Source organism: Sciurus carolinensis, unplaced genomic scaffold (genome assembly GCF_902686445.1).
Source record: "Sciurus carolinensis unplaced genomic scaffold, mSciCar1.2, whole genome shotgun sequence".
In the NCBI taxonomy this organism is placed as follows: Eukaryota; Metazoa; Chordata; class Mammalia; order Rodentia; family Sciuridae; genus Sciurus; species Sciurus carolinensis.
The window spans coordinates 1,133,839-1,146,800 of record NW_025920158.1 but is presented as its reverse complement, the minus strand read 5'-3'; positions in this window follow the sequence as shown (position 1 = coordinate 1,146,800).

The window sequence follows — 12,962 nt, the reverse complement described above, 5'->3', positions numbered from 1 at the left end:
AATGAGATGAGAAATCAACAAAAGTTCTGAGCAGAGGACTCACCAGGCCTGTTCCATGTTGGGGTACATCATCCAGAGTGCTCTGGTGAGCAGGGTAGGTTGAGAGGGGTGCAGGGCTGGAGGGCAAGAGGTGAGAGGTCAGAAGAGATGGATCTGGGATCCAGTGGGGACAGTGAAGGACCCCAGGGAGCTGACTCCATATGTTCCAGAGATGGGACTGATTGTCCTGATGAACGGCTAAAAGCAAGGTGACAAATGTGATTCCCAGGGAAGGATGACCTTGCCATTGACTGAGATACTCCAGGGGCAGCAGGTTTACAGGAAGGTTGTCCCAGTCTATTCAGGCTTCTAGAACCAAATGCCAAAGACCAGGTAGTTTATATACAATGTAAAGTCATTCCTCACTATACTGGAGGCTAGACAGTCTGAGATCAAGGTGGCAGCAGATTTCGTGTCTTGCCCTTTCTTGCTCAGGAAAAAGCCTTCTGCATGAATCCCTGTATGGTGGAGGCAGGTGAATGAGCTCCTGGGCCTCTTTGAAAAGGGCACTAAGTCAACACTTGTGGCTCCACCCACATGACCTAATTCCCTCCCAGAGACCTCCTGATACCTTTGGGGTCAGAATTCAGTCTATGACTTGGTGTGGGGGCAACCTGCATTCAGGCCACAGTGAAGGCATGAAGATTTTCACTTGAATACAATTCATTTAGATTTTTCTGGATAGTTGGGTGATGAGTCATCAATCAGGAGAGTTTTAGGCCAGAGGTATCAATGCAGGGGCATCTGGGAGGTGTTCTAAATCTCCAGCTTCTGAGGGTCTCCCAGGAGAAAGCTACTCTTTTCAGACATGGGGGTCACTGTGCCATCCCTGGTAAGACACACTACCACTTGAGCCTTTTCCTTGTTCATAAAGATATAGCTTGAAACACCTGATCTCCAACATCCCATCCTGCTCTAAGATCCTGCAGTGGAAAGTATTCAAGATGGATTGGTCCAGGCTGACCAAGAGGGTGCTTCCCACATATATTTATTAATCTCCACTAGGTGAAGAGCTGGGTTACCTGGGTTATCATGGGACTGACGATGTGGGTGCACCTGGAGTGAGACCTGTGATGACCCCCATGTCTTCAAGCTCTCATCAGGAGGCATCCGCAACCAAACCCTTGATTATCTCCAGGAAGTCAGAACCACTCAAAAAACAAGTTCAGCAATACCAGCCACCTCTGCAGTCATATCCCCAAAACCAGTTTGCAGCCTGTTTCCTCCCAAACCATGAGGCTCAGAACTACAGAAACAACCAGAGCCTTCCTGTACACTGACCCTCTTGTCACAGGGCACTGAGATTTCTACTGCAAACAATTAAGGATGCAGACTTTACAAGAGAGCCAGGCTCTGTGGTATCTTGCTTGATGCATTAGAAGTAGGGCCCTGGAAAATGGGAATGTCTGTCTTTGCAGGTTGGGTGGCTGTTCATGGGGTCAGAGAATGGCATGGCCACTAGAACAGAGTGAAGAGGTTTCTGAGGCTAGACTGAAAACTCCCAGCAGCCACAAGGTCAAGGTCAGGAGAGTGCCTCACAGGTTGTGCTGAGACCCACAGGAGCACCTGCATATGCAGCCCTCAGTGAAAGTGTAGGTGGGGTGGCTAGGAGCCAGAACTCTCGGAATGTTGCTGCAGTTTTTGGCCACAGATCTGACTCTGGGATCCCAGCAAATCAGGTCCAGTCACTCACCCAAAAAGCAAACTGGAAAGAAATGGGAAAATAAGAAAGAAACTTTCCTTACCATGGCCATATTAGGAAAGAAAAATGAGCTCCAGTGTCTTGCTCCTGTCCTGGGGATGCTCCCATGAGCTCTCAGATTAAATGGAGGAGGAGTTGAGATGGAGTAAGAGGACTGAACAAGGATGCAGTCCATGGCAACTGATCCCATATGTGTCATCTCCCTGCTGCTCCTAGGAGGGGCTCCTTGTCTGTTGGACCTGTAGACCCAGAAGGGGGCAATTTGGTTCTCATGGGATGGGTGCATCTGCTTGGCAGGGTCAGCCTCCTCATCAGGTGATCTGTTACAAGGATCTGCTGTTCCTGTGAGGTGCAGGGCAATGACTGGAGACTTCTAGGCCACTCCAATGCTGTGGAACAGGACGATGTAAGAGCTGGCACTGAATGTCCTTGTCAACTTTGGAAATTCCTTAGTTATTCTTATCTCAGTCTTGAAGGGGGATGAGATGCTAGGTAAATTTAGGGGTAATAAACTTTGTGCTACCAGTTTTTATCAGAGCAGTCCTTAAATGAGAACATACATCCATGCAGAGCTGAGGAGGAGTTTGAAGAAAAATACAGAAGGAAGGCTAAGATGCCATGTTTCCTCATGCTTTGAGTTGCCCATTGGGGTATCTGCAGGCCCAAGTGAAGAGGCTGTGCTTTCAGAGTTTGTGCTAAAGGAATTAGCAGCTACTAATTCTGTTTTTGGGACCTGCACACTCCCTTGGCTGCAATCCTGCCTCTGTCATTTCCTATCTGTGTCATTTTTGTTGAGTGACTTAACCTCTCTGTGTTTAGAAGCTTGATATGAAAAAATGGATGCATAACGGTGCCATTTCATCATATCATTCTGAGGACCCAAATGGGTGTAAAGCCCCAGAGTGACACTATGATCACCATTAGTGTACTTAAGATTTGCTCTTCCCCAGGATTGACTGACCCTATAGCCAAATTACAGATTTCCCCTACTCTGAAAGCTTGCCCAAAGCACATCTGGATTCAGAAGTATCTCAGTACCCCAGAGGAAGACCTTAGCCATGGGTGTCTTCCCCCTCCATGAGTTCTCTCATCAGATAACATCAGGGTGATTGATTGTGGTGTGGGACACTCAGAAACTTCAGATCCAGGACCTGTAGCCAAGACACAAGCATGCACAGAAAGAGACCCCAAGTGACATTCAGGACAGTGATGGGGATGTGTCAAATGGTAGCCCCTGACCAATGACCAGATATTCTGGAGGACACTAAGAGAGTGGGGGTGTAGAAAGAGCATCAGCAGATCATTACTGTACTCAGAAAACACCAAAGAATCAGCTACAAGTGTCAGAGCTTGTAATTGTGTGCAGAAGTTCATAGGTATGCTGGGGCTCAGTTGGTCAGAAGGACAACGCTCTGAAGGAGAGAACAATAAAGGAACCCTAGGAATTGATGGAAGGGAAGGAGCTTTAGAAAGAGTGCACTCCAATGGACTTGGTGTTGATTGTGGGATGGAGAAAAAGATGACAGGAGCACTTGGATGCACAAATTCATGAGTCATTTGTATTAAGCATAAAGTGATTAAGCCTGGTATCCTGGCACATGGAGGCTGAATCACATTCAAAGCCAGTCTCAACAACTTAGCAAGGCCCTAAGCAACAAAGGGAAACCAGGCTCAAAATACAAAAAAGGGATTGGAGATGTGGCTCAGTGGTTAAGCAGCCCTGGGTTCAATTTCCAGTACCAAAATATAAAGAAAGACAGGGCTCTTCTACCACTGCCTCTCCAGCTTAGTCTCCAATAAAGCTTCTTCCTTCCTCCTTCAACTTCCAATCCATATCCATCCTGACCAAGACTAAACATGATTAAGTTCTGGTGGGTTGTGCTGAAACCCACAGGAACACCACCAAAATGCCATTTTTGAACAACTTGCAACAGTTTTGCCTCATGCAGAGAACCCTTTGCCAGCTTGTGAATTCTGGTTCTTCTTCAAAATTTCCAATATCAAGTCAAATTATTTCAGATACAATATTCTAGTGAATATGACTGATGTTGGTGATCAAGTCAGAGAAGATATTTTCAGTATTTTACAGTCATGTTTTAATGTTACATGGAGAACATTTGCCCCACCCAACTCAGGTTTAGGTACTATAAATCTCTTGAATTGATAGAGTTAATTCATAAAGTTCTACTGAAAGTAAATACAAATAAAACCAGTAATTAGGTAGTTTTAATTTATTTTTTCTAGTTTTGGCTATTTGCTTCTTCTTGATCTTTAATTATAAAACATTTTTGTTCCATATCATCTGTTCACAGTTGTATTTCAATTTTGCCAAGTACTTTTTAGTGATATTACCTGCAATGCTTCACAAAGTGGTTCCAAATCAGGTCTTGATTTTTCATCCCAATTAAATCCCACACATCCACCTCACGTAACTACTTTTGGGCATAACTGCAAGAGAGAGATGACTAACATATGGTCCCTGTCTCTCAACTTTTGGAAAAAAATTGTTTTGAAGAAGTAAAGATAAGGGGTCACTTGACACAGGTCCTGAAGAACACAGAGCAGGTATGTTTTTGAATAAGGTTTTATGTATTGATAAATTTTGTTTACTGGCTTTTTTTTTTCTTTTTCTGGGTTCTCTTCTTTCTCTCTCTCTGTTTTACTTTGTTTGGTTTTGTTTGGTTTTGTTTTTTGAAACAGGAATGGAACCCAGGGATTTGCCATTTACCTACATTCCAGTCCATTCATTCACAAGTTAATTGACATTGGGGTTATTCTCAGTATGGGAGTTTGGGACAGCTATAAATGAATGTTTGGGGGAAAAAAAGTACTGACCAATAGCATTAGTATGTGTCAAACTCTAATTAGCATAAGTTTGGACCAATAGCATTGGTACTTCTTTCAAACCCTAATTAGCATAAGTTTGGACCAATAGCATTGGTACTTCTTTCAAACCCTAATTAGCATAAGTTTGGACCAATAGCATTGGTACTTCTTTCAAACCCTAGTTAACATAAGTTTGGACCAATAGCATTGGTACTTCTTTCAAACCCTAATTAGCATAAGTTTGGACCAATAGCAGTGGACCAAGTGCTATATTAACCCTTGGCAGTGCATTCTGACAGAGAGACGTGCTGTGGCACCGGGATTGCAGGAGGAGTGTTTCAGTTCTGTAGAGATTATTCCCTGTAGTGGGACCAGTTTTGTGGAGGTTATTCCTGGACGTGGAGGAGAATCCAGAAAGAAGTAGCAGCGGTTGGTGCAGTGCTGGCGTCTGCTGCAACACCAGATGGCATGGCCCGCCTTCAGGAGCTGCAACAAATCTCGGTGTTAGATGCCCACCGGCCGTCAGAAGCAGTGACTTTTCACCACAGAACTCTGGTATTGAAGGTATTGTTATATGTTAGATGATTAGTCAGTAACACTTTCAATTTCTCAGTTTTAATTCCTATTAGTGAAATCTCAGATTCGTGAAGAACAGAAAATTGTTCCCCACAGTTCTGGAGATCAGAGTGGGAAAATTCTGCCCTAACAGCTGTGTCCTCATTTGGCAGAAAGTTGGAAGAGAGTAAACCTATTCTCGAAAGCCCTTTTACTTTACATTTCCTTTTAATTTTATTTCAGTGCTATAAAAATGTTTACAGAAACCCAGAAATACTTCATGTATTTTTTATTCATTGGTTCTTTGTTGTTATACATGACAGATGATTTGATTTTGATATAAATACACAAGCACAGAATATACCTTATTCTGGTTAGCATTGTGTTCTTATGAATGTACACAGTGGTGGGATTCATCTGTTGTTTTCACATATCTACGTGGGAAAACTGTCTGATTCTTTCCACTGTCTTTCTGTTGCTTATCCCTACTCCCTTTCCTCCATTCCCTCTTGTTTAATCTCATGCTCTTTTGTTCTTCCCCTCACCCTCTCCATTATGGGTTAGCTTCCACACATCAGAGAAGATATTTGACCTTTGGTTTTATGGAAGTGGCTTACTTTACTTAGCCTGTAAGATTCCATAGCCACCCATTTGATGCCAAATATTATTGTCATTCTTTTATTTTTCTGAAAGTTGGTATCTTTTTTAAATCTACTTAAAAAAATTGTTCTAATTAGTTATACACCACAGTAGAATGCACGTTGACATATCATACATAAATGGAGTATAGTTACTCATGCTTCTGGATGTACATGATTTAGAATCACACAGTCATGTAGTCATATATGTATGTAGGGTAATAAAGCCTGATTCATTCTACTATCAGTCCTACTGCCCATACCCTCTCCTCTCCCTTCACTCCACTCTACCTAATCTAAAGTAACTCTCTTCTTCCCTAGCCCTCCCTATTGTGAATTAGCATCTGCATATCAGAGAAAACTTTCAATCTTTGGTTTTCTGGGATTGGTTTATCACTTGGTATGGTATTCTCCAGTTCCATCCATTTCAAGCAAATACTATAATTTTATTCTTCTTTAAGGCTGATTAATGTTCCATTATATAGATACACACATTTTCTTTATCCATTCATCTATTGAGGTCAACTAGGTTGGTTCCATAGTTTAGCTATTATGAATTGAGCCGCTATGACATTGATTTGACTACATCACTGTACTATGCTGATTTTAAGTCCTTTGAGCATAGACGGAGGAGTGGGATAACTGGGTCAAATGGTGGTCCTTTTCCAAGGTTTCTAAGGATTCTACATTCTGTTGTCCTTAATGATTGCACCATTTCGCATTCCCACCAACAATGTATGAATGCACCTTTTTCCCCACATCCTTGCCAACATTTATTGTTGCTTGTATTCTTGATAGTTGCCATTCTGATTACAGTGAGATAAAATCAGAGTAGTTTTGATTTGCTTTTATCTAGTTGCTAAATAACGTTGAACATTTTTTGATACATTTGTTGATTGATTGTATTACTTCTGTGAAGTGTCTGTTCAGTTCCTTAACCCATCTATTTAGATTGGATTATTTGTTTTTTGGGTGTTTTTCAGTTCTTTATATATCCTGGAGATTAATGCTCCATGTGAGGTGCATGTGGTTCCCACTCTGAAGAGTATCTTTTTACAGTATTGTTTCCTTTGCTGAGAAAAAGTTTCTTAGTTTGAATCCATCCCATTTATTCTTGTTTCTATTTCTTGTGCTCTGGGAGTCTTGTTAAGGAAGTCTGGTCCTAAGCCGCCAACATGATGAAGATTTGGGCCTACTTTTTCTTCTATTTGGTAAAGGGTCTCAGGTCTAAATCCTAGATCCTTGATCCATTTTGAGTTGAATTTCATACAGGGTGAGAGAGAGGGGTTTAATTTCATATTACTGCATAGCTTTTTCCATTTTGCCAGCACCATTTGTTGAAGAGCCTATCTTTTCACCATTGTATGTTTTTGGCACCTTTGTCTAGTATGAGATAATCATATTTATGTGGGTTTGTCTCTGTTTTCTATTCTGTACCATTGGTATACCTGTCTGTTCTGGTGTCAACACCTTGTGGCTTTTGTTACTATTGCTCTGTAGCAGAGTTTAAGGTCTAGTATGGTGACACCTCCTACATCACTTTTCTTGCTAAGAATTTCTTTGGTTATTCTGGGTCTCTTATTTTTCCAAATGAAATTCATTAATGCTTTTTCTAGTTCTATGAAAATTTCATTGGGGTTTAATATAAATTGCATTAAAATTCATTTCAAACAAATTAGTTAAAACTATGAGAAAGAATCTTGTCTTGCATTGATTTGAACAAATATTTCATGAATTAAATGTCTTTAATTCATGAAATATGTTGAAACATTCTGCATGGAATGTTATTGGAATGATATGTTTGCTACTAATTCTTTTTTGTGTCATTATAATTGGCTGTGGTACCCTGAAAACAAGGATCTGGGAACTCAAAGTAACTGCCCACCACTTGCATTTAAAAATTAAAGAAGTGGGATATGTGGAAAGCCATCTATGAGCCCTGTGTGAAATGAGAAATATTTTAGTCAAGTAGGCAGAAAAACCCTGTTCTGGGAACTCCCAGGTGGAAACTCCCAGGGGCAAGAATGCCCATCTCTCTCTGCCACCCTGTTCTAGCTCACAGCTCAAGTTCAAACACAGCCCTGGGGCCAAATAACCTGTTTACAGCAAGACCCTGCCACAGGAAGAAGCAAGCACTGAAATAAGACTCCCCCACACTGAAACTTTTTACCTACTGTTCCCCTTTGATCTGTACTACTACAAATACATCTGTCACAGTCTGCTTCTTTGTTAGAGACAGACCCTTCTGAATAGTTCAACCAATCATGCCTCTGCTTTAAAAATATCCTTGCCTTTTTGTCTTATTTTCTGATATGTTACTTTCATACTTTTTATTTCACAGACAGCCATCCCTCTGATGGGTATTCAATACCTAGTTCATGTGGGACATGAGCAAGATGACCCTACTGTCTACCTCACATCCCTGGATTAAAACAGGGCTCCCTCTCTCTAGACAAATGGAGAAATCAGGTCCTTCACACTATGGACCTCAATGACCAGGGTCAGTCCTCACTAGTCACAGCTGGACATGCAGCAGGAAAAAGAGGCCATGGAGTACATCTCTAGAGAAACTCAACACAACACACCAAACCATCACCAGCCTACAGCAACAATACAAGGTTGCTTATAAGAGTGGATCAAATCAAAGTGGGAGAGACCTGGGCATGGTAGTGCATGCCTGTGGTCCAAGCAGATTAGGAGGCTGAGGCAGGAGGATCACAAGTTCAAAACCAGACTCAATAATTCAGTCATGCCCTAAACAATTTAGTGATAGTTTGGTGAAAGTGAAAACAAAAGAAAGACCTTGGTACATGGCTCACTGCTTAAGCTCCTGTGTGTTCCATCCCTGGTTAAGATAAAAACAACAACAACAACAAAAACAAAAAAAAAAAAAAAAAAAAAAAAAAACAGAAGAGACATTTGCCCCATAAGCTGTGCAAATTTCAACACAAATAAAAGACGTTTCACAAAAAAAGGCCATTTGACACCTCCTACATTCGATAATTTTCTTGGCACCAAGACCAAAAGTTTTACAGTGAATGAAATGTCAGACAAACCACTCAGAAGAATGACCTTTTGAAAAAATCAATGTAAACCAAGAGAGTGCAAAGGACAGCTGAAAGTATGAAGGGAAATAAGACAGTGAATGAACACTTGAGTCTAGAGAGAGAGAGATTTTGAAAACAAATAAAGTAGTAATCTGGGAAAGCAGAGGTTCAGTGTATTACATAAAACTGCAGGTGAAAGACTCAATGACAGTCCAGATCAAGCAGAAGACAGAATGTCAGTGCTTGAGGACAATTTTGCCAAACTAGTACCTTCAGACAGCAATGAGGAAAAGAAATAGGAACAAAACAAGGAACAGAAGAGACCTCAAGGACACCATTAAATGACCAAACATCTGAACACCAGGCATATCATGGGGAGAAGAGCTACCAGCTGTGGACTGAGAAAACATATTTGGAGGAGTTACAAGAGAACTCTTGTTAAATCTGGGCCAATGCATGATCGGTCCTCTTTACCATGTACCCAAGAGATGCAGAGCTGCCAGGGTGAGAGGTCAGGGCATGGGTGTAAGAATATACAACCTTGCTCATGGTGGTGTAGGTGCCCCAAGGTGGACTTGGGGACTTCTGCAGTGGGGGACTTAAAGTGGCCCCCCTCAGCTCCAGGAACAGAGTTGTTTTTTCTCCTATTTAAGGTGTTCACTATGCAGATGGTCTGGTTAGTGGGACTGAAGTTGTTGAAGCCCAAGTTGCCCCATTAGCCCTGTCTTGGTCTTCTTGTTCCTCCAATTTGGGAGGAGAGAAACATGGTCCCAAAGGAATATATGAAATCCAAGTCTAGTCTAGGTTCCCAGATCCCTTTGATTGCATGAGGAGAGACTCATGAGTAGAGGTGACCTTCCTGTATGTGGTGCTGGTTCCCCCAGGAGAGCTCAAGGGGTTCTGCTTGGACAGACTTTGTGGGATGGCAGTAAATGTAGGAAGGTTGCTTGTCCTTGTTTGCACTTTACCTTCTGCTCCTTTGTCCCCATGATGGTCATCTGCCTATGGACACTGGAGGTGCTCTGTCCCAAACTTGCCCCAGTTTGCTATCTGTTGCTTGGGGTCCATCCTCTTTAAGAGGAGAGGCACAAGGCCCCAAATGCTGATATGAGATCTGGGAGCAAGCCTGGGCTCCCAGATCCCTCTGATGTCACAGGGACCGATGAGCTACCGGAGGTAGCTTTTCTGGGGGTGGTGTTGGTCCCCTGAGATGAGTTTAGGTGTTCCTGGGTGGGCATATGTTGGGGGGTGACAGTCAGGGTAGGAACTTCAGTGTTGCCTTGTCTTTGTTTTCTCTTGTTCTTTTGTTTTTTGGGGACAGTGGTAGTGCTCTGACCAGGGGCACTGTTAGTGTTCTGTCCCAAACTTGCCTCATTTTGTTCTCCAGTTTTGGGGGTTCCTCTACTTATTGAGGAGGTGTTTATCGCTGCCCTGGGAGAGGTCAGACCTGGGACCAAGTCTGGGCTCCCAGATCCCACTGGTGCTATGGAAACAGACCTACAAGTAGAAGAGATCTTTCTTGGGGTGGTCATTGTTCCCCCAGGAGAGTTTAAGGGTTTCTCCATGGGCAGGTTTTGGGGAGTGGCAGTAACTGTACAAATACCAGTGTTTGCTTGTCCTGATTTGCACTTTCCCTTCTGCCCCTTGTTCCCCATGGTGGATGTCTCCCTATGGACACTGGAGGTACTGTGTCCCAAGCTTTCCCCAGGTTGCTCTCTGTTGTTTGTGGTCCCTCCTCATTGGGAAGTGATACATATGTTCCCAAAGACTGATAAAGATCTGGGAGCAAGTCTGGGCTCCCAGATCCCATTGATGTCAAAGGGACAGATGAGCTACTAGAAGTAGCCTTTCTGGGGGTGGTGTTGGTCCCCTGAGATGAGCCTAGTGTTCCTGGGTGGGCAGGTGTTGGGGGGTGGCATTCAGGGTAGGAGCTCCAGTGCTTCCTTGCCCCCATTTGCTCTTGCTTCTGTGTTTTCTGAGTGCAGTGGTAGTGCTCAGGCCAGGGGTACTGTTGTTATTCTGTCCCAAGCTTGCCCCATGGTGCTCTGGGTTTGGGGGTTGCTTTACTTTCTGAGCAAATGCTCACTGCTGTCCTGGGAGTAGTCAGGCCTGGGGTCAAGTCTGTCCTTCCAGTGGCCTTTGATGGAACTAACTGTCAGCCCCAGGGGATGGAACTTGTTTCTCACAGGTTGACTAGGGCTGCCTGTTGTCAGGACAAACTCTGGCCACAGGCTCTGGCCTCTGGGGGGCAGCTGCAGAGGGAGAGGCCAATGCATTTGATGGCCCAGCAGGCCTTGCAGCCTGGCTGCCAGGAGAATATGCCTGGGTGCTGGCATAGGAACCCATGGTGGGGTTTCGATGTGTGTCAGCACCAAGGGCTGAGTGCTTTCATCTGGCCAAGGCTGGGGGACCTGCAGTCAATGGGGGGATTGGGGCTGCCCCTGGACCTGGAGATGCCAGGTGTCCAGACTAAGGATGGGCAAAGGAGAGGGACGTGGGCACCTTCCCATGAGGAACCCCAGGGATTGGTGGAATGGTGGCTCCATGGATGACAGGCTGCTTCCCAAGCGGAGTCTGTTGACCCTTGTAGCTGGTCTGCTGGTGCCATCCACAGGTGAGGCCCAGTGAGTTCTATTGGGCTTTGGGCTCTGGTGAGAGGGGAGGGAGCTCCTACCCGAGCTGGATGGAGGCCCCACATGGAGGGACTGGGAAGGTAAGCTGGTTTTCATGAGGGTGGCCCCAAAGGGAGCCAATGGCTGTGGAGCCAAGTCTGCCAGCATGCCTGGGAGGAAAGACCAAAGCAGCAACTGGCAGGCTGTGGGGGAAGAGGACACTAAGGTTGGAGGTGGGAGGGTGTCTCTGGGATGAGATGGCAGAGCCCACCCACAATGATGTGGAGGCTGCCACAGTGGTGGTACTGGGAATGGTGGAGCAAGTTCTTGCTAAGGTCCAGTGATGCCACAGGCCTGGCCCCTCCTCCCAATGCAGTGGGGTCCCATGCATGGGCTTGGGGGGCCATGGTAGTGCTGTCACACATGTCCTGGGTCTCACCCATCAGAAGGCAGTTGATGCGCTGCAGAACTTTCCCCTCCCAGTCTAGGTCTTCAGCGGTGACTGGACAAGCCAGTTCCAGAGGTGGTGGCAGCCTCAGAGGTTCCCCTCGGTGGTGAGGCAGCAAAAGAAACTTCCATTTCCATGGCCTGTTGGCATCTTCAGTACATGAACCCTTCCTCCTGGCCAATGACTGTCCCACCCACCCTTCTGCCACCTTCTCAGTGTGGGTCTTCTTTGGTAGAATCCCTGGGGATAAAGATCATCCCAGGGGCAGCTCACGGTTGGAAGGGCCTGGAGCCCTCCTCTTCCAGCCTGGGAGACCTCGATTGGAGCTGTATGAGCTGCTGATGGCATTTCTTTTGTGGCAGGAGCTTATACAGGTGGCCTGGGAGATGCCAGCTCTGTCTTGGGAGCTCTGGATGCAGATGTTTAACTGCAGAGCCCCAGGCCTGGGCAGAAAGGAATTCAGGCAGCTATGGGACACCAGGGACCTGAAGGCAGATTGTGCTCCTGCAGTCACAAGGAAGCTCCCCCTCTGATTTTATCTTTCTTCAGGGTATTCTGCCTTCTCAGGCTCCCTTTGGGCACTGTCTCCAGGGGCTCTGTGCACAGTCTTCCCTGGACAGCAGTCTTGAACAGTCCTCGGTGCTGCAAGCTGGCAAGCAGCCCCTTCCTGCTCCTGTGCCATAGGAGGCATGTGCTTGATGATTTGATGGTCTGGGCTGCAGGAATCAGTGGAAGGTGCAGAAGACAGCAGCATCTTCCTCACGAAACCTGTCATGCGGAGGATGGAGGACAAGTCCACAACTCCCAGGAAGTGTAGAACGGTCTTCAGGACCCTGGACAAGCACTATGAGGCAATGGTTTTCTGCAACTGGGAGGAGGTCACAGGTCATGTGAAAATGCCCTACCACTTTACGCCCGGGTCCTGCACATCTGCGGATCGGGTATCTGAGGGGCCCCTGGAGCCCAAGCCCTGGGGAGGCCAAGGGACCAGCTTCTAAGGTAGAGGATGAGACTTTCCAAGGTAGACCACAGATGGCCAGAGCCAGTCTGGGCTCCCGGGAATGACGTTTCCTTCCTCCTTCCTCCCAGGTCTTC